Source organism: Gossypium raimondii, chromosome 11 (genome assembly GCF_025698545.1).
Source record: "Gossypium raimondii isolate GPD5lz chromosome 11, ASM2569854v1, whole genome shotgun sequence".
NCBI classification, from domain to species: Eukaryota; Viridiplantae; Streptophyta; class Magnoliopsida; order Malvales; family Malvaceae; genus Gossypium; species Gossypium raimondii.
In genome coordinates, this window is record NC_068575.1 from 30,423,638 (window position 1) to 30,447,259 (window position 23,622).

At 33.6% G+C, this 23,622-nt stretch overlaps 1 long non-coding RNA gene across 2 annotated transcripts; it reads left to right on the top strand.

Annotated features, from left to right (window-relative positions):
- Window positions 1-19,700: 19,700 nt before the first annotated feature.
- On the top strand, window positions 19,701-20,938 carry LOC105804230 (uncharacterized). 2 transcript variants are annotated; one of them, XR_008190590.1, is made up of 4 exons: window positions 19,701-19,925; window positions 20,028-20,097; window positions 20,616-20,708; window positions 20,922-20,938. It is a non-coding gene; the product is annotated as an uncharacterized LOC105804230 (long non-coding RNA). The 2 variants fall into 2 exon arrangements; XR_001136805.2 differs by lacking the exon at window positions 20,922-20,938 and having other exon boundaries at window positions 20,616-20,871.
- Window positions 20,939-23,622: the final 2,684 nt, after the last annotated feature.

Sequence of the window (23,622 nt, forward strand, 5' to 3'; positions counted from 1 at the left end):
GAGTTTGAGAGAACTATGCCCCAATAGTCTCTTTTAAGCGGCCTCATTTCACTCTCACATAGGTGACTTATGTTGTTTGGCTCACCGAAACACACAATGGTCATTAAAAATATTATTTCACCTATCCCATTTTTAGTCACTATTTACATCATAGGAACGGACTTGGGATAAGTACCCCCATAGTGACCTCACAAGGTCTATACAATTAGGTTGTCCCTTTGAACGTAGATCTTAGGATATCTAATCAACTAGGTAGGGTTTTCCTTCACATAGCACATTTTATTTTCATGGGCTTTAGTCTCAATCCTTTCGATGCTTTATCAACATGATCTCGATCTAAGCCTTTAGTTAGCGGATCTGCAATGTTATCTTTTGATTTTACAAAATCAAAAGAGATAAATCCGTTAGAGATCAGTTGTTTAACGGTATTGTGTCGACGACACATATGTCTCGACTTACCATTATACATTATGCTAGTAAGACACCCCCCATAATGAAGGTAATAAACTATTTATTCCCTCCTCACGTTTGAACAAACTTTAGGTCACAAACATTGATATGTATTAGATCAAGTGATTTTTGACCTTGTTAATTTTGCCTCAACACATATTTCACATTTACAATTATAATTATTGTGAAACAAAGGAATGTAATCTAAGTTAATTAATGTACATAAAGTATCATAATTAACATGTTCGAGCCTACTATGCCATAAATTAAATGGCTTAAGCATAGAAACATAAAAAGAAGCAATATTCTTATTCATAGTTTTACCTTTACAGAGACTGCATTTATTTTAATACATATCCCCTTCCCACAAACATTCCCCCATTATTAAGAAACACCCTCATTCATAGTTCTTGCGTATGTTAGGAACACAAGTCCATATCGGACACTTCCTTAGAAATTTCTTCCACAGCATTGGCATCGTTAGCTCTAATTTTCTTTGGGATCCTAAAGTCAGATGACTTGTGTCTCATCTTATTGCAATTGAAACATTTTCCTTGAAATTTTTGCTTCTTGGAAGCGCCACCTTTTGGTCCCAATTTAGACCCATTCTGAGGTTGTTTTCCCTTCTTGAAGTCTTTCTTGACTTCTACAATGTTTGCCCTAGCACCATTGTCATTTGTTGCTTTGTTGAGCCTTTTTCTGTATCTCTATTATCTTCTTTAATCTAAAGTCTAATAATTAAATCTTCCATTGACATTTCCTTTCTATTGTGCTTTAGGTAACTCTTAAAGTCATTCCAAGCAGGAGGCAGCTTCTCAATAATGGCTACCACTTGGAAGGATTCATTTATCATCATCCCTTCAGCAAGAATTCCGTGAATGATCAGTTGAAGTTCTTAGACTTGATTCACAACTAATTTAGAATCAATCATTACAAAATTCAAGAATTTAGCAACTAAAAGTTTTTTTAGCTCCGGCATGTTTGACTTTTTATTTATGGTCCAATGATGTCCATAATTCCTTAGCTATTTTCTTAACACTATACACTTCGTACTGTGCATCCAACAACTCATTTAGGATGTAGTTTTGACACAAGAAATCAAAATGTTTCCAAGCTTCAACAGCAGTGAAAGCGATAACTTCATCTACCTTGTCCTCTTTAACAGTAGGTCTAATGCCCAAAATTTTACGTATTGTATGTATTGGGTTTTGTCATTAAATGTGTTCAGTTTGGGTGGATAAGAGCTTGGTAGATTTGCTTAAGGTCCGGGGTTCTAGTCTTCTTAAGTGTAAAGGGTATTTTATTTTGTTTTATTAAGGTTGTGGAGGAGTTTAAATTTAATTTGAACTCTTCAATGGTTATCTGGTTAGTTGTGGGGTAAGGTTGGTGCCTCTTTTCAAAGGGAAAGAGTGTGGGTGGTTATTGTTTTTTTTTTAAATTCAGCAAGTCTTCTTCACGTTTCTTTTTTTTTTGTTCTTTCTCTCTATTCTTTATTATTCTTTTCTGTTTCTTGGCCACCGTTCTATTCATTTCTGGTTTAAATATTACCATCCATTTATAGCTTCGTTGTTTCGATTCTTTGCTGATTCATTTTGGATTGGGCGTTGAGAGTAGTGGTCATCTTTCGTCACATATTTTTTTCGTTTTAGGAATTGTAGTAAATTGGGGGTTTTAGTTTTCTTTAGAATGGAAGGGTCTATTAACTGTGTTATTCATTTTAATGCTCGATTAGGGGAGAATCGTGAGTCGGGTGGTGTTCCTTTAGTGGGTTAAGCGTTGCGCAGTTGCTGATCGTTAACGGTAAGTGTGCGAATGCGTTGGATAATTCTTGTTTGAGTTTCATAATTTTTTATTGAAATTGGGCATTGGAATGTTGAATTTAGGAGTTGGGAATCTCGTGGTTACATTCGTAGCAAAAATTGAACTAGATGTGTAACGAGAAACACGAAAAATGGTGATCGATGAAAGCCAAAATTAGGGCCTGTCGATGTCACACGGTTGTGTGCCAGGCTGTGTGGTAGGCCGTGTGTGACACACGGCTTAGGCCATTTTTTGCCATGTGGGCCACACTAGCGTGTGTGGGGAGTGTGATAGGCCATGTGGGCCCAAATTTTAGAAATTTTCTCTTGGACTGTACATGTCGTCTCGATCGACTATCGGCTTTTCATAGGGTCAGTAAGTGTGGTGTAAACCTTAAAGCATGGAATCTGTAACTCTGTTAGATTGAAAATTATGTAAATAATGTCTACATGAGTATTGTGTAAAATGATATGTATGATCTGTTCTACTACTTATGAGCATGTTTAGCATCCGTTATACAAGAATGCATGTGATATACGTTCTAGTATCTGTTATTCTATTTTATCTAATGATTTATCTGTATTTGGATATAGGGCGGGTTATGTACTATGTGGAGGAAGTATTCTGTGTAAGGCGATATTTTGCCAATATACTGGCAGCAATGTTGCAACTATTCTGAAAAGTATCGTATAGACACTATATGGTGTGTAGGGTTGGGTGAGTGTTTTATACCCCACATGGTGTGTTGGGATGATCGGAGTTAGTGTGTAGAGGATGGGGGTAGGACTATGCATATCTATATCATGCGTTTTCATTATAAATCGATTACGTAAAAGAGTTATGTCATGATCGATTCATCATGTAAATGAATCTGGATTTATGTTTCTATTGAGTTACACACTGAGTTTTAAAACTCACCTTCTATTCATCTGATAATTTTAGGTGACCCTCAGACTTAGGTGGGTCGGTGCGACGGAAGCTTGGGTGTAAGTTGTAACAGCCCATTTTTTAATGGTGTAAAAAATAGTGGTTTCAGGGTCGCCAAACCTGACAAATAAGTTCGTAAATATTATTATTTAATATTTACGAGTCAAATGTGACTTTGAAAAGGTTTTTGGTGATAATTTATGTTATTTAAACTATTTATTAAGTTCGAGTGGTAAGACCTTAAGGTCAAGTTGTTTTAGAAAATAAGGTATCGGACCTCGTTTATATAAACCAAGCCATAAATATTTTTATAAATATTTACATACTGTCATTAAGGTTGTATTAAATTTTCGTTGAAAAATTTTAACGTTTGGATAATTAATATATTAAAAGGACTAAATTGTAAATGGTGCAAAATGTAGTAAATATAACATTTTAGTGATTTAATGGCTTTATTATTAAATTATAAAGGACCAATGTAATAAATAATCCTTATTATTGACATTTGATGGCACTATGTATTAAAATTATAAAATATTATATGATTTAATGGCAAAATGGTGGATTTTATGAAATTAAAACAAAATTAAAAGAAGAAAAAGCCATTTCTTCTTCATCTTTTCATTTCACCATGATGAAACACCATGAGAACTCAACTTGGGAGGTTCAGCCATTTTTGATTCATGCATGTAAGCCCATTTTGATTATGTTTCTTCTAATTTTTATGTTTTTAAGATCGTTGCAACTAGGTCCAACTAACTCGTACCTTCATTTTTGAAACTGTTACAGATTGTGAATTTTTCCATTGATGAATCTATGTTATTTTAGAAGTTAAATGATGAATTTGAATTGTTGGTTGATATTTAAAAGTATTTTGTTACGTGATTTTGATGAATTTTTTGATTAGGGACTAAACCGTTGAAATAGTAAAAGTACAAGGTTTTGATATGAAATTGTTGCAAAAATGGGCTGAAATGGATGCTATTAATATTATTCTAGTGTGAAATTTCAATAAAAGCGGTTAATTTGCATGTTTTAGGCTCGGGGACTAAATTGAATAAAAGTAAAATTTTAGAAGTAATTTTGTAAAAATATCAAAATGATAAATTGAAAAAAATACATTTTTTGCTGTCTAAATTAATAGATTGAATGAAATTATTAATTTAGATCAAGATCGGATGGAAAATCGAGAAGAATGAAAAATTACCAAAATATCCTTATACTTTGACATTTCTACAATTTTGCCAGGTAACTTCGTTATATGATTATTATTAATTTTATTGAATATTTCATACTATTTAATTATTGGTTAAATCTTTAATGTCATTTAGCTATGTTTTAAGAAATAGAAACGTAACATTATTCGGGCTATGTGCCTAGCAGGCTCTGTGCCGGTGATATTCGGGCTCTGTGGCTAGCAGGCTTTATACCGGTGTATTATATCAAGCTTTGTGCCTAGCAGGCTTTGTGCTGGTGTGTTATATCAGGCTTTGAGCTTGGCAGTCTTCGTGCCAATGTATTGTATCAGGTAAATTTTACTGAAAATATTATTTCCCTTATTTGATGTTATTTCATTTGATTCAATGGGCATGAATTTTACAAGGATATGGTAAGTGTTCTATATGAACCAAGGCTTGTATGTATGAAAAACTTTGAATTGGTGAATTACATGGAAAATATGTTATGTTGTGATGGATGATAAATCCAATTGAATTCTGCTCAAGTATAGTGGTTATTCATGTTAAATGCATATGAATTATGCTTAAATGAACTAACATGTGTTATTGATGTGCCAAGCTATTGGTTGGATTGTATGATGTTTTATTTTGAAGTTATGCATTGAAAAGGTAAGCTTTCACTTGACCTTATGCATATGTTTATGGAAAGGTTAAATGATTCAAATGAAATTCGCACATGGAAATGGATCATCATATGTTTAATTCAAGGTTGATGCTCTAAATTATATATAGGCAACTTATATTGTCTCTGTCACAACTAATTCCAGTGTATAAGAGAGATAATCTTCTTTTGGATTTTCTCTGGGGTATCATCAATCTCTTTATCATTTAATATGGGTTGTGTTCTCAGAAATTCAGTAGAACTTTATATCTTGGATTTCATTATTTCGGCTTTCTTATTGTTCTTATGGTCTATTCTATCAAATGTGGTTCATCTATAAAGGATATATACATATTGACTTGAGATAATTATATCTATTACAGTTATGATTTCTGGTTCGATCATAGGAGCACGGTTATACAGATCTCAGGTTTTTAGAGGGTGTGTCCCTGTACTAGTTGTTACTGGAACTACCTTCAGTTTTTCACTTTTATTTTAGGGTACACTATTAATATTGAGGTATTGTTCTATCTATACGGTTGAAACATCGGTCTTATTATAGCACTATGGTTTTAATTCATCTGATGGTTGTCGCTCTGGTATGGTTCAAAGCTTCGATGTTAATAATTGAAATAGCTTTATTGTATATCCCATTTCTAGCTTTCGTGAAGAGGTAGGCATCAGAAAAAGTATGAAGATCGAACTTAACCTTGCATCTTGGTTCTCATTATTCAGGTAATCTTAGATTATGTCAATGAGTAAAAATGGGATGTTATATTTTGTTTGCATTAATGCAGTTTGTGGGGATCTTTGATTGGTATTCTAAGGGAATTACGATAGATTGTATGTCTGAGTTGTCTTGACAAGAATAAGAAGGGATTATTCTAAAATATTATTATCTGATAGTTAAGTTCAACTCAATTGTTTTAATTAGAATGGGTTATTCATTTGAAAAGTAAATTGAGTCATATGTATTTGAGTTTATCCTCAGGCTCGTAAATAAATTTTGTCAATTCACGGGTAAATTGACGAATAGTCAGAATGAGGGATTCATATTCTAGAAGACATGATATAGAAATATATCTATCAGATCAGTTATAATCGGGAAATGTCATTATGGGTTAAAGTCGTCTCGATAGTTGAAGCTATCGTACCTGTGTTAAATGATATTGCTTGACGTTTTCCATGTAAAGGGAACAAATATCAGTTGAAAGTTACAGATGCAAACATGTCAGAATCATCAGTCAAAGTTTGATAATACGGGTTTCTCGGTTATGTTTCGTCAGACGATCACTGGAAATTGCTTGGTAGTTATACTACTAATGATAAGTTATTACAAGAGAACATCATAGTTGTTCAGTGAAGTTTTGATATAGTATCAAGTTTTAATATGAATTCTGATGCGAGTTCTGAATTGAGGTAAGTTATAAATGATTTATCCGTGGATTACCATTAAGAAGATGATAGAAAGAATCGACTTGATGGCTTGTACCAAGTGAGAAATTTCGAGGACAAAATTTTCGTAAAGGGGGGAGAGTTGTAACAACCCGTTTTTCATTGGTGTCAAAAACAGTGGTTAAGGCCACCAAATCCGACGAATAAGTTCATAAATATTATTATGCAAAATGCGAGGGGCCCAAATGCAAAATGAAGTTTTTTTATTATTTCAGTTTGTTAATTTGGCTGCTGGAAAATAAGTACTTTGATTCATTAATTTTTTGTTATTTTAGTTTGTGTTTTAATTATGTCATAGTTTACACATCATTAATATGTGTTCTACATTTAATAAAGTCATGTTAGTTTAATTATGTAACTTTCATGTTAGTTAAATTTGCATCATTAAATTAAGTCATGCATTAACTCATCTGTTCTTTTAGTTTACATCTTAATTAAATTATGCATTTAAACATCTTAGTTGTTTGAATTAGAGTGTTATTTAATTTGGTTGTTACTTTTTAATGCATAAGTTATAGTATGTTTAATTTTGCTTAAATAAATTAATTGTGTGTTTAATAGTTTGTTGTAGGAAAGTTCAAATGGCTAGACACATATTTATAAAGCTACAATAGGGCTATTCGTTTGCCAAAAAAAGAATAAAATGCTGTCACATCCAATTGGTTGTTCAGTTTCGACATTAAAGGGTGTGCATTTGGTCACTTAAGTTGCTGGTGCTTAAAGGGAACATTTTTGGTGGATATTGAAGCACTCAAAGCTCATTATGGTGGCTATTCAAATGGACCAAGAGTGACTCTTCAAATCTGATTAGTTTCATAAACTCAAAGCTAGTTATGGTGCACATTAAATAGATGAATGACAAGTCTTTTGACATTTGGTTTAAGGGAGATGCAGGGACACAAAACAGCACATTAAAGGTTCATTAAGTCAACAATAAAGTGAAGAGACATGCATTTTCATCTACACCAGAATCAAGTGAAGATACATGACTATTGGCTTCCCTACATGACTTTAAAAATGAAATTAAAGTTTCTTAAAAACCTTAGTTATTTTCTGGAGGTGAAAGGTCACAAATAGGCATTTGAATAGTCATAATAGTGCTTATAAATAGATTGTAAGAAGACATTATTTTGTGGAAGATGACTTTTTACTATGTATATGAACTTTTATTCTTTGTGAGAATTCTACTCTCATTGTTCTTTCTTGGACTGAAACGACTTATCAAGCTCGGCTTGTGGCGTCATTCTTTCCTTGTTAAACCGAACTTATCACTTTTCTAAGTGTGGCGTTCAACCATACCTTTGGTTCCTATCTTGTATAGATAACGGGTCAAGGTTTTTATCAAAATATCCCATATCATTTCCACCGATTTCACCTAAGTGCTGTTTAAGATTTGGGTCAACAATCATACTTATTGTTGGTTCATTCTTAGCTTTAGTTGTATTCAACCATCCACCCTTCCTACCATCTTTAAACAATCTTGTTTTGGACCTATCTTTCAGTCTTCTCAAGCTTATTTTTGAAACAACACAAACTTACTTAATTTCACGATCGGCAATCTAAACAACTCGAATCATTTCGAAACGAGTTCATATCAATGTGTCTCAGCCGTGTGACCCTAGTAGTATGAATTTTTCCATCTTTTTTCATGAAGTTTTAAATGTTTTTTATTTAGTTCTGAATTGTTTCTAAAGTGTTTCTAAGGCCTCGAGGGTCAAAGAAGGGACGTTATGCACATGTGTGAATGGAATATAATGTGTTTTATAAATGGTTGTAATCGAATGTTTGAAGTTAAAAGTTTTCGGTAATGCTTAGTAACCCTTTTTCGACGACGGATACGGGTTAGGGGTGTTACATAACCACTTTTCTGTAAAACTCCATTTACTTTTAATTTGTTTAATTTAAATTCTAGTTTTGAGAGTTCTCTAATTTTGGGTCTCTCTGGACATTTCAGTTTAATTTTGGATTTAGTTTTTTAATTTAAAATATCTTGCATGACATTTGATAATACGATTTGCGAAATTAACTGTTTTCGAGAAAACAAATTCGGGTTTTCAAAACATAACGACTTAAGAACTTCTGCTGCAATTTATTTGTTTTATTTAAAAGTGTAAACAGTTGATGGTTTGACTAATAAGTATAGCAACACGTTTTTAAATAAAATGGACGCTTTTACTAACAAAGATATGCAATGCTTTTAAAAAGAAAAAGTTCGATTTACAACTTTCCTTGTAACAACTCCAGATTCGACCATAACGTCTAGACCGGGTTTGGGGTGTTACATTTAATGGTATCAGAGCTAGGTTACAAAACTCGGGCTGTAAAATTTTGGGTTCAAAATTTTACTTGTAAAAAACTATTTTTCGAGTAAAGTTTATTTTTGAAATCTGAAACGTAAGTATGTGGTTTATTGAGTCTCCAGCATCGATCCCGTAAGTACTTCTAACTCATAAATACTTTAGTTAGAAAACTCTAAAATGATTAAAATTGCACTGTGTTAATTATAGACAGAATTTTTAAATTTTCTTAAACTACTTTTGATATTTATTTGAAGAATAAGATGTTACTAATAAATACTAAAATTGATTCATAAAACTTCGTAATGTAGATAAAATATTTAATAAAATGAGTGCTTATGGAATGTGTGCTCGTGGTACTTGTGGGCGCGACAGGCTCCGTAGAAGGGCTCGAGCTAAGTCATCCTCGATGAGCAGTATGCCTAATTTGGATATGTGTTGGACACCGACTACATCTACTGTTGAGACTGGGTTTCCTACTCGCTTGGTTGGGGACGACGCATTGTCCCAAGCCATGCTCAAAGTGTTGAAGAGGGTCGTTGAGCCCCATTCTGGTTCTGGGAGCCATGGGTCAGTAACTGAACGACTCTGGTCTAATGGTGCTGAACTATTCAGGGGCGTGACTGGAGTTGGCCCGACTGTGGCCGAAGACTGGGTGGAGGCCACTGAAAGGATAATGAATGACATAGAATGCACCTCTGAGAAAAAAATTGAAGGGTGTAGTATATTTGCTTCGCGATGAGGCGTATCAGTGGTGGTTAACGGTTGAGGAGGGTACTTAGCTGGATCTGATTAATTGGGAATATTTTCAGATCGTCTTCTAGAGGAAATATATGGGTGCGAGTTATGTGGATACTCATAGACGCGAGTTCATGAGCCTCACTTAGGGGGATAGGACTGTGGCTGAGTATGAGGGCGAATTTCTGAAACTGAGTCATTACCCTCGTGGATGGTGGCAACTGAGTATGAGAAATGTGTCTATTTTGATAATTGTCTAAGGGATAATATGAGAGTCTTGATAGCTCCGCAGAGGGACCGAGAGTTCACCGTTTTGTTGGACAATATGAAGATTGTCGAAGAGGTTAAGCCCGTTGAGTGCCAGAATAGAGACTGTGAGAGAGATAAGAATAAGAGGGTTCAAAGCCCTCTAGTTCTATTCAGATGCCTAAGAAGCGGGCAAGATCTGATGAGCCTCTTGGGGTTGGAGATCCAGTTGCTCCTATTATGGCCTAACCATGTAGTGATTGTGGTAGACCCCATCTGGGCGAGTGTTGGAGGAGGTTGGGAGCGTGTCTGCGATGTCGGTCGATGGAGCACCATATCAGAGATTGTCCACAGTGTTCTGATCAGATGCAAGCTCCAACTTCGAGTTTTGTTTAGCCTCAGAGGGCAGTTCAGCAGTCGCCTAAGGGCCGTGGTCCGACCAGGGGTGATAATGGTATGGGTAGAGGACAGAGGTAGAGGTTCTAATCAAACTGAGACGAGGCCGCCTGCATTGGTTTATGTTGTTCGATGTCTTAAGGACAAAGACGTCGCTGATGTGATTACGGGTACGTTCTTTATATTGATGCCCCTTATTTTGCACTGATAGACATAGGGTCAACACACTCTTATATAGTTAGTTCTGTTTCTGTAAACTTGGGGATACCTGTTAATAGCATTTCTTGTGAGATTTCTATAGCCCATTAGGTCAACTTATACCGTTGGAAGTACAAGAGGTTGTGTTTCTGGCTAATTTGATGGATTACCATTCGGAAAATTTAATCTGATTTTGGGAAGGGACTGGCTTGTGAAGCATCGAGTCAGCTCAGACTGTGCTACTAAGAGGGTAGTTCTGAGATCTGAGAGGGATATGGAAATGATTATGATTGGCGAGTGTCGGGATTACTTATCCAATACGATTTCCACTCTTGTGGCCGAAAAATTGGTTTGGAAGGTATGTGAAGCATATTTCACTTTTGTACGTGATTCAGCTTCTATGGACTCTTCTGTTGGAAACATCCAGAACATCCGAATAGTTAAGGAATTTTCGGATGTTTTCCCTGAGAAATTATTGGGTTTGCCTCCTAATCAGAAAGTTGAGTTCAGTATCGAGCTTCTGCCGGATATAGCTCCGGTGTCTATCGTTCCTTATCATGTTGCACCGGATAAGCTTATGGAGTTAAAGGCTCAACTTCCGGAACTCTTTAATTATGTGTTCATCCGTCCTAGTGTGTCTCCGTGAAGAGCATTGGTTTTGTTTATAAAGAAAAAAGATGGTACCATGAGAATGTGTATCGACTACCGACAGTTGAATAAGTTAACTGTGAAAAACAAGTACCCATTTCTGAGGATCGACGACTTGTTTGATCAGTTTCGTAGGGCTTCAATATTTTCTAAGATAGATTTCTATTCTGGGTCTCATCAGCTTGAGGTTAAAGAAGTTTATGTTCATAAGATCGGCTTTAGGACTCGTTATGGGCACTATGAGTTCCTAGTCATGCCCTTTGGTTTGACGAATGCTCTAGCTGCATTCATAGATTTGATGAATCGGGTTTTCCAGTCGTATTTGGATCAGTTCGTCGTGGTTTTCATTGACGACATTCTGGTATACTCTAAGATCGAAGATGATCACGATGAGCATCTTAGAATAGTCCTTCAGATACTTCGAGAGAAACAACTCTACACTAAGTTGAGCAAGTGTGAATTTTGGTTAAAGGAAGTAACTTTTCTAGGACATGTAGTTTCTTTGAAGGGGATCTAGGTTGATTCTAGAAAGATTAAGGTTGTGCTTGATTGGAAACAGTCTAAGAATGTTTTTAAGATTCGCAGTTTTCTAGGTCTTGCACGCTATTATTGAAGGTTTGTTAAAGGGTTCTCATTGATTGCAGCTCCTCTGACTAAGCGATTGCGTAAGAACGCCCCTTTTGTCTGGATTGATGAGTAGTAGTCAAGCTTTGAGAAGCTCAAATTAGTTTTGACTCAGGCTCCTGTTCTGATATAGCCTGAATCTAGTAAGAAGTTCGTAGTTTATAATGATGCTTCGCATGTCATCTTAGGATGTGTTCTGATATAAGATGGTAAGGTTGTGGCTTATACGTCTTAACAATTTAAGTCACACAAGGGAAATTATCCGACGTATGATCTCAAGTTAGTCGCCATGGTCTTAGCCTTAAAGATTTGGAGTCACTATCTATATGGTGAGAGGTGTATCATTTACACCACTCACAAGAGCCTTAAGTACCTCTTTACCCAGAAGGAATTGAACCTTAGGCAACGTAGATGGATTGAGTTGCTTAAGGACTATGACTGTACAATTGAGTATCATCCCGGTAAGTCAATGTGGTGGCTGACGCTCTTAGTCATAGAGCAATTTCAGATTTGAGGGCGATGTTTGCTCACCTAAGTCTGTTTGATGATGGGAGTTTGCTAGCTGAGTTGCGAGTTAAGCTAACCTGGATTGATCAGATTCAGGATAAACAGTTAGGGGATGATTCTTTGGTTCTGCGTTTCTGTCAGGTAGAGGATAGTAGTACATCTGATTTTGGGCTAAATAGTGATGGGGTTCTGTGTTTCTGAAAACAGGTTTGTATACTGAATGACTCTGATTTGAGGCAGTCTATTATGAGAGAAACACATAGAAGCCCATATGCTATGCATCCTAATGGAAATAAAATGTATTGGGATTTTCGTGAACTATACTAGTGACCTAGTTTGAAACGGAAGGTGACAGATTTTTTTCTCATTGTCTGACGTGCCAGCAAGTTAAGATTGAGCACTAGTTATCTTCGGGTTTGCTTCAACCCGTTAAGATTCCCATTTGGAAATGGGAACGTATGACTATGGACTTCGTTAGTGGGTTGCCCTTAACACCTACTAAGAAGGATTCTATATGGGTCATCGTGGATCGGTTGACCAAGTCTGCTCACTTCATTTTGGTTCGGACAAATTATTCTCTTCAGAAATTAGCCAAGTTATATGTTTCAGATACCGTGAAAGTTCATGAGGTACCGGTCTTGATTATTTTTTATAGAGATTCTCGCTTCACGTGTCAATTTTGGAGGAAGCTTTATGAAGCTCTGGGTTCAAGACTGAACTTCAGTACTGCGTTTCATCCTCATATAGATAGTCAATCTGAGAGGGTGATTTAGATACTGAAGGATATGCTTCGGAGTTGTGTGATCGATTTTTGAAATAGTTGGGAGGATTTTCTACCTTTAGTCGAGTTCGCCTATAATAACAGTTTTCAGTTTAGGATTTTCTGCCTTTACCTTACGAGGCTCTGTATGGTCGTAAGTGTCGTACTCATTTGTGTTAGACTAAGTTGAGTGAGCGACAGGTTTTGGGTCATGAGTTGGTTTCTGAGACTGAAGATAAAGTTAGATTGATTTGGGCTCGTCTTAAGGCAGCTTCAGATAAGCAGAAGTCCTATGCAGATTTGAAAAGAAGAGATATTGAGTACTCTGTGGGTGACTACGTATTTCTTAAGGTATCTCCGTGGAAGAAGATCTTACGGTTTAGACGTAAGGGCAACTTGAGCCCTAGATTCATTGGGTCGTATCAGATTTTAAAGCATGTGAGAATGGTTGCTTATCAGTTAGAGTTACCTTCAGAGTTAGACAGTATTCATGATGTCTTTCACATCTGTATGTTGAGGTGGTATCGGTCTGATCCATCTCATGTTGTTTTTGTTGAGGAGATTGAAGTTAGATCAGATTTGACTTTTAAGGAGGAGTCGGTTCAGATTTTGGATCTAGACATTAAAGTTTTGATGATGAAACCTATTCCATTAATGAAGGTTTTGTGGCGGAATCATGGCACTAAGGAAGCCACGTGAGAACCTGAGAACTTAATTTGTCAAAAGCATCCATATCTGTTTGAATCAGGTAAATTTCGAGGGCGAAATTTCTTTTAGGGGGTAGATTTGTAATGCCCAAAATTTTAAGTTTTGTATGCATTGGGGTTTTTCATTAAATGTGTTCAGTTTGGGTGGATAAGAGCTTGGTAGATTTGCTTAAGGTCCGGGGTTCTAGTCTCCTTAAGTGTAAGGGGTATTTTGTTTTATTTTATTAAGGTTGATGATGAGTTTAAATTTAATTTGAACTCTTCAATAGTTATCTGGTTAGTTGTGGGGTGAGGTTGGTGTCTCTTTTAAAGGGGAAAGAGTGTGGGTGGTTATTTTAAAAAAAAATTCAGCAAGTCTTCTTCACATTTCTTTTTTTTTCCTTCTTTCTCTCTATTCTTTATTTTTCTTCTTTGTTTCCTGGCCACCGTTCTATTCATTTCTAGTTAAAATATTACCATCCATTACGACTTCGTTGCTTCGATCCTTTACTGATTCTTTTTGGGTTGGGTGTTGGGAGTAGTAGTCATCTTTCATCAGGTATTTTTTTCCTTTTAGGAACTGTAGTACAATAGGGGTTTTAGTTTTCTTTAGAATGGAAGGGTCTATTAACTGTGTTATTTGTTTTAATGCTTGATTAGGGGAGAACCGTGAGCCGGGTGAGGTTCCTTTAGCAGGTTAAGGCGTTGCGCGGTTGCTGATCGTTGACGGTGAGTGTGCGAATGCATTAGATGCTACTGTGAAGCTATGTTCTTGGATAATTCTTGTTTGAGTTTCGTAAATTTTTAATGAAATTAGGCGTTGGAATGTTGATTTTAGGTGTTGGGAATCTCGTGGTTGCATTCGCAGCAAAAATCGAACTAGGTGTGTAACGAGAAACTCGAAAAACAACGATCGATGAAAGTAAAAATATGAGCCTATCGACGCCACACGGCGGTGTGATAGGCCGTGTGTCGACCTTTTTTGCCATGTGCTAGGCCGTGTGGGCCACACAGGCTAGGCCATTTTGGACGTGTGGGCCCACACAGGCATATGGGCCCAAATTTTAGAATTTTTCATTAGGGATGTACATGTCGCCTCAATAAACTATGGACTTTCTGTAGGGTCGGTATGTATGGTATAAACCTTAAAGCATGAAATCTGTCATTCTGTTAGATTGAAAATGACGTAAATAACGTCTACATAAGTATTGTGTAAAATGATATGTATGACTTGTTCTGCTATGTATGAGCATGTTTAGCATCCGTTATACGAGCATGCATGTGATATACATTCTGGTATCTGTTATTCTGTTTTATCTGATGATTTGTCTGTATTTTGCTTTGGGGCGGGTTATGTATTATGAGAAGGAAGTATTTTATGTAAGGCAATATTTTGCCAATATATTGGCAGCAATGCTGCGACTATTCTGAAAAGTATCATATAGACACTATGTGGTGTGTAGGGCTGGGCGGGTGTTTTATACCCCACGTGGTGTGTTTGGATGGTCGGAGTTAGTGTGTAGAGGATGGGGGTAGGACTATGCATATCTATCTATACGTTTCTGTTATAAATCTGATTCTGTAAAAGAGTTATGTCTGTATCTGTCCAGTCATGTGATTGAATTTGGATTTATGTTTCTGTCGAGTTACACGCTGAGTTTTAAAACTCGCATTCTGTTTGTCTGATAATTTCAAGTGACCCTCAGAATTAGGTGGGTCGGCGCGACGGAAGCTCGGGTGTAACCACTTTTCCATAAAACTCTATTTACTTTTAATTTGTTTAATTTATATTCTGGTTTTTAGAGTTTTGTAATTTTGGGACTCTTTGGACATTTGGGTTTAATTTTGGATTTGGATTTTTAATTTGGAATATCTTGCATGACATGTGATAAAACAATTTGCAAAATTAACCGTTTTTGAGAAAACAAATTCGGGTTTTCAAAACATAACAACTTAAGAACTTCCGCTGCAATTTATTTGTTTTATTTAAAAATGTAAACGTTTGACGGTTTGACTAATAAGTATAGCAACACATTTTTAAATAAAATGGACGTTTTTAATAGCAAATATATGCAATGCTTTTAAAAAGAAAAAGTTGAATTTACAGCTTTCCCCATAACATCTCCAGATTCGGCAATAACATCTAGGACGGGTTTAGGGTGTTACAGTAGGAGGGTCATCTTTCAAAAATTTGGCCAAGTTCAACATGGTTAAATAAAATAATATTTTTTGTTGCCAGGTCTTGAAATTATGTCCCGAGAATATTGCAGGTTTCTCGTTGTGGCTTACAGCAGCCACCACCAACAACACTGAGTTTTGGATCAAAGGTTGCGTTTGAACCAAAGCTTCAAATTCTGAATTGGTTGAGTTGGTGGGAGTTTCCATTTTTTTGTTAAGAAACAAAACCAGAATTAGAAAATTTATTAACTTTTGTTAGACAGCAGGAATCTAATAAAACCCGAAACAAAAGTTTATATGGTCTAATAAAAAATAAAATAAAATAATGCACCAGGTAGGTAACCTTAAAAGAGAGATGGTGCACTCGGCACGCTTAAATACCAAGTCTTTCAAAGAACTAATTCTCGACATACATTCTCATATTATCTTTTTAATTCACCGTTGATAAATTTCCTATTTCTTTGATGTCACAATTTTGAAGCTACAATTTAAGCTTTCACAATTTAAAGCCACAATTAAGGCTACTATAAACAGAAAAATTTCTCCTTGATTTGTTAAACGGCAGAATTAAAATTCTGAAAAAAAATCAAAATCAATTTTATTAAACGGCAGGATTAAATCCTGAAACAAAATAATTTAATTAAATCAAAATAAAATCTGTTAAACGACGGGAATAAATCTTGAAATAGAATTACTTGATTAAGTGTTCTCGTTTGGAAAAAAATTAAAATCAAATAAAATTTGTTAAACGGCAAGAATAAATCCAAAACAGATTTTCAATTTAATTCTATTTTAGAAACAAAATTAAAATCGAATAAAATCATTAAATGGTGAGAATAAATCCCGAAACATATTTTATTTAATTTTAATTTCTCGTTTGAAACAAAATAAAAAATGCAATAAAATCTATTGAATGGTGGGAATAAATCAAAAGCATTTTATTTAATTTTTAATACCCGTTTGGAAACATAATAAAAATGGAATAAAATCTGTTGAACGGCGAAAATAAATCCCGAAACAGAATTTATATAATTTTTATTTTCAAATAAAAAAACTTTTTTCTTTCGACTTGGTGTCTCGTTCGTCTCGGATTAGAGAATTACAAAATAATAAAAATCTGTTTTAAGATTGTTGGACAAAACATGTTAGCGAAAAAAATATAAATATAAATAAAGAAATATTTATATATATAATAAAATAAATTGAATAATTTATATTTAAATTATCGAACATGAAAAACCAATAAATAATATAACAAAAGCCAAAAATCAAAAAGAAGAAACGAGTTTTACTAGATGTTGAGGTCTGTTTTACACAATTTCCTCAAGACAGATTCGGGTGCTCCTACGGTACTTGGAGAAACGTTAGTCAAATGTCTCCCAGGATACAACAACATGATGATCGAAGCAGTAGCACCTCTACAGTGATCAATGAACAACGATGCCTTTTTCTATCATTGAAACGTTGGAAAATATGGAGAGGAAAGGAGAAGAATTTTGGAGAGAAAATAATCTCGGTGTGAGAGAGTGAGATTGATCAAAAAATTCTGAAAGGGTCTTAGCCTTTTATAGGCATTCAAAGTGGAGGAATTCTGAAAATATCCATGTATAATGAGACAAAATCTACATTTAAAGAGGAAATTAAATCAATTTGATTAAAATTTAGAATACAATAAAATCATGATATATGTCCTTTTAAATCAGATTTTGTATATATTTGCTGAGAAAAAATAAATTTCGTGTTGGGCTAAAATATCCGTAAGTCCATACCGGTCCGGACATTTCACGTCGCCAACATTGTGCGGGTGCACCCCAACCTTGACGGGTTGAAACTGCACCCCGTTGTGCGCAAGGTAAAGTTCCAAGTTTAATCATTCAATCACCTTTTAAGTGGGCTCTCATATATATACACATCTCACACTTGGTCTTTAACCAATGTGGGATCTAAGCTTTTATTTTCCTCAACAAATATTCACAAGTAGCTTACTTTGAACATGAATTTCTCATTCATCACTCAACCATTTTGAGCATATGGTATATCGTTGTAAAGGTCTCATGGAGTAGAATATGTAACCATAATTTTATAATTCAACTCTTCACCTTTACCAAATGAGAATATGCCTCAAAGTTCCCATAAATTACAATTTTTCCAACAAAGCGCTAACGTGGTAGGTGGTGTAAAAAATTTTATAGCGTGGCAGCTAACATGAAAAATGCTAATGTGGAAGGCTTTAATTTATTTATTACTATTGATTTAGGAGGGCTTAAATGATTTTTAAATTATTTTAGGGGCTTAATTGATTTTTAAGGACTATATAAAAATTCTCAAAAATTATAAAAGCAACATGGTTTTTTATAATCTAACAATTTTATAATTTTTAGAAATTTTTAAAACTTTTTAATAAAAGTTACTACTCATTTTTTTTCCACACATGTTGTCCTACATCATACCGTAAATCATCCCTATCAACCTCAATCGATCACCTCTTCTCAACCAAAACCATTACTCATCACTCACCTAAAACCATCAAACACTAAATCTGTTATTTCTCGGACCCTTTACTCAACACTCTATTAAAGTCTGATTACCATCACACTTCAAGCTCCCCATTAAATTTTAATCCAAACCTTCAAAATGATACAAATTTTGTATAATTTATATATATATATATATATATTAATTTTTACAACTTTTATACTTCTAATAAGTTTTATAACTTTTTTATCAATTTTATAGATTTTTAATCATTTTCATTATTTATATATAATGTTTTATAATAATTTTAATGTTTTCTTTTTCACTTTAAATTTTTAATATAATTTTCTATCATTTCTAAAATGTTTTTATATTTTATTGAGAATTGTTATATAGTCTTTAGAAATCAATTAACCCTCTTAAAATAATTAAAAATCTATTAAACCCTCCTAAAATAATAAAATATTAATTAAACTTTCTATGTTATCCGCCATGTCAATTATCATGTCAACACTTAATAATTGTATGAAAATGACAATTCGAGAACGTAATTAATTGTTATTTTAAATTTGAGATCCAATTGAGTGTATTTTTCAATCAGGACCCAATAAATTTTGAATTATTTTCGAGTAGCTATTATTGTACTTTATCGAAAATCTTTTAAATTATTTTAGAAACGCTTAAGCTAAATAAGAGGGCCCTTTGTAGTGTTTGAAAGTTTTATGTCTTGAAACTGACAAATCTCGTCATTTGTTGTTGATGATGTGCTTCATTGTTGTGAGATTTGAGAAAGTTAGCGTTTCCTCTATTTGGTGATTAGCAAGAGGGATCAACGGCGTTTATGTCAAATTTAATAATAAAATTTTACATCCACATGTCAATTGTATATTAGCGGAGCATAGAAAAAGAAATAATTACCCCATATTTGTGCTTTTTGATGTACAAGGCAAGCAGAGAGCCTTTTTAATGAGAAAATTTTATTAGCATTTTTCTTTTCCAATAAAGAGGCAGTAAAATTATTAGATGCCATTTTTTTCTTAAATGTGGGAAGAAAATTTAAAATTATATTTAATTTTTAAAAATAATTAAAATATTTTGTTTTGCACAATCTCATATAAATTCTGATTATAATTATCTTTTTTATATAATACTTAAAACTACTCATAATCTCTTTCAATCCATAAATAGTTTATAATTTTTTAAAATTTTAATAATATGGTAGGTTATTTTTGTTGAAACTGTTTTTGCAACTAACAAAAACAATATAGCAATGAACACCCAAAATTATTTAGCAGTTGGAAGTAAACCTATGCTTATAATGCTTTTCCTAAAAAACCACATTTAGGGTCCGTTTGTTAGAAGTAAAACATTTTCCAAAAAATATTTTCAGCCTTTTCCAGTGTTTGTTTGGCTGAAAATATTTTCCTACTGTAAAACCAATTACAAAACACGGGAAAAGAAGGCGTTAATTTTGGAAAATGTCTTACCCTTTCTAATTCGGTAAGACATTTTCAGGAAAATTAGAAGGAACACAAATCTTCCCTTCCCCTTCCTCTTTCTCTTCCCCTTCCCCCATCCTTGATCGGTTGTTCCAAGAGAGGCTACACCGTAATCGATTGTTCCCGCTCCCAAGAAAAACTCAATTCCCTCCAATCGGAGCTCCCGTCGCCTGAGCGTCACCTCCTCCTCAATGTCGATGCAGTCTGTCCTGTTGTTCTTCGATTCATTTCTGTATCTTCCTTTTTTTGCCAGTTCTCAAAATTTCATCACTGATATGATTTCTCTCTTTTTTTGGATTCACAGAGGTCAGATAACAGCGTTAAGGAGCTAGCTCGAGTGATGATGGAAAAGAAGTTTGTACCTGACATAATCGGTAATTGAATGCTATTTACCGAACAAAATTTAAAACCAAACAATTTTGAATTTTCTTGATTAGCTTTCTAGCTGTTTCTTTATCTGGAACTATAATGCGTACTACCTATATAGCTTTAGGGCATTTCATTGAGCTTAAATTCCTATAGCTTCACCTCTTTGGTCTTTACTAACATTATAAGGTATTTGCAGTAAACAATGCAGGTACAATCAATATAAACAATAGAATTTGGGTATCTTGATGAGTCTTATATTTGAATCCGCTTTACTTTTGTTGATAGGATATTGAATCCTCTTTTTGAATCTATTTTGTTTTTGGGGATGACAGATTCTGATATACGAATTGATTAGCTACTTTACTTTTTACAATTTTTTGACTTGCTAAATTCGGATATTTTGGCAGATCCAGATCTTTGGTCTGTTTGTTAATGCATATTCAGGCCGAGTCACATAGATGTAGTTAGTTTTGCCTAAGTTTTTGAGGGACTTGGTTCATATGTTCCCTTGCTCAATTTACAGCTGAAGATGCATATGTTTTTCTGGTTAACTAGTTTGAAAGGTTTCCACAATACAAGCATAGAGATTTCTACATTGCTGGTGAAAGTTATGCAGGTCATTTTTTTACTTTAGTAACTTTTTTTCTTTTTTACTGCAATATTTTACTTTGCATAGGGATTTTTGGTGAGAATGTCTATGATTCTTTCTTTTTCTTGAAGCATCTGTGTCCGACACTAGATTCCTACGCATTCCCGGACATGATTGCAACTTCAATTGTTGTAATATGTGCAAATGACTTGTGTTTTTGTTCTGTCATTATATATATAGGTTGGAAATGCTGTAACGAATGGCTACCATGATTTCATTGTCGCATTCGAATACTGGTGGACTCAGGGTTTGATTTCTGATTCATCTTATCGAAGTTTACGAATTGCATGTGACTTAGGATCCTCTACACATCTATCTCTGCAATGCATGAATGCTCTTCGAGATGCTCAAATTGAGCAAGGGAACATCGATCTATATAGCATCTTTCACTCAACCTTGCAAAGATAATTCAACATTATGGCATAACATGAGGGGTCATTATGTAAGTTCTCAATCAATCTGTTCTGTTTTTTCTTCCTATGAACACTAACCTGGATTATTTTAACAGTTTGTATCATTGGTGCATCCATCAGTTAGTGTTGATTGTTCGATACTACATGATTGCTATTAATCATTTGCAATGTATTGCTTTGGAAGATACCTTGTTGCTTGCTTAGGTATGTTCATTCCAAAGACCTTGAACTTCAAATAAAGATTTTATTTCTTATCTCTGGATCAGCCTTGCACGATATTTCATTTAGTGTACAGTTTCTGTGGTGACATTTTCTTTGTTATCTGCCTTGTTTATGCCATGAATCTGAATTTTGGACAGCCATATATTATTTTCAATGTCATTGTAGTCATTTCAACACTCTGCTTTTTCATATCTTTACTTTTTAAGAATATATAGGTTCTTTTGATGTCTAACATACCATAATCATAATTCCCCTTAATGCACTAAAAGGAATATGCACTACTTTGTTAGTAAGCAAGATACAGGATGTTGTTGAACTTTGGCCTGCAATGCAACAGGAAACCAACGACAAACCAAACATGCTGAAGCGACATCCAAAATTTGAACCGGAGAAGCAATGACATTTTGTTTATTTTGTTCATTTGTAACTTGTTTTAGTTTCAATGTAATTTATACTTAAAGTTAGTAGGAGTAGTTGTTGATTTATGTTTGATGTTATAGCTGGTATGTCGCCTACATTTTGTGTGTAATTCTAGCTAGGCTTTAGTCATGTATTAGTGGGAGCGGTGTTACAATGCTTATCAAGTCAATAAAAAGATCTGATTTTGGAGGTCAAATTCAGTTTTCTTCTTGTTCAAACTTCTTTGCACGTTCTACTTGGACATGTTGTTGTTATTATGTGGTGTACTACTAATTATGCATTTGGATAATATTATTAATTTCTAGTATTCATTGTGGTTTGAAGCTAATTTATAGTTATTCAATCCTTGTTTTTTTAACACAATTACAAATAATTTATTTGATATTAGTTGTTTTCAATTTATGACGGTTAATATTGTAGCTTAATAATTGAGTATTATTATAAATAAATCATTGCAATATATGTAAAAACAATTTCAAATATAAAAATTTATTAATATATATTAATATAGGTAAAAATAACTTTTTCGAAAAATATTTTGGAAATCCAAACAATGAAAATATTTTACATAGATTCATCCAAACACCAGAAAATATTTTCCAGTAAATCATTTTACAGAAAAGTAAAACATTTTTTAGAAATCATTTTACGGAAAATATTTTACTGGCAAACAAACGGACCCTTAATATTAACTCTCACATACTCAAAGGCAGCAAACAATTCCTATATATATATAACAACATAATAAATAGGTTAAAAGGTAATAGTTTTGTTGAGATAGATAGCTTCTTTTTTGTTTTGATAGTTGCAGTGAACTTAAGTCGTTGTTCAACTGATCTATCCAAACATATCTCTCTCTCTCTCTCTTTATTACGATATTATTATTAAAATAGTAATTTAAAAAATCAATCAAAATTCATTTTCAATCTTTGGAAAATATACAAATAGTTGAATGCATGGACCAATGATATGGCAATTTGGCTCTTAAAATCGTTCCCAATCAAGGTTGAATTATTATTTATTCCAAATTCGAGGTAAATACAATAAATATTAACTTTTTATATTTATTATTTAAATTTACTTTATTTTTAGAATAACGTTACTTTTGCAAAAATAAAATTAAATTCAAATATTTAAATCCATATCAGCTTGACTTTTTTAAAATTTTATATTGGAAAAAATGACATGCTAAATTTAGATTTTTGTAAATTTAAATATTCGATATTAATATTGATAATAAATAAACAGATTAATGGATTCAAATTTTATAAAAATTAAAAATATTCAGCCCTTGTTAATCCTTATAATGTTTTCTACCCAAATATCCTTATGGTGTTCTAAAAGAAAATTTATGAAATGCATATCAAGCCAAGTGAAGATGTAAAAGGAAAATATCTTGATTTTTCATTCACATTTCGAAGGAACACTGAAATATTCCAGCAATTATCTAAACCCAGATTTAATTTGGTGAAAGGCTATGAAATATTTAATCTTTTCTCTATATTTACTTGTATAACATCTCAAATTCGACCTAAACCTTTTGACCGAATTTTAAAAGTTACATTAATTTCTCGAAAATTTAGATTGTTACTTTCTAAAACTTCCATTGTTTTTTTTTTTTTGGAAGTAAATTATGAAAAACTCATTTACACATAAGTTGCAAAAACAAAAATTTATACAATAGAGGTATCTTTAAAATATTTACTTTTTACTACTAAGCTGAAATAAGAGATATACCATTAACTCGCTTATTTTTAGAAAATAGATTTCTCACTATGTTTTGCAGCGAAAAGTCATTTATCTTGTTTAATTTTAAAAATAGAACA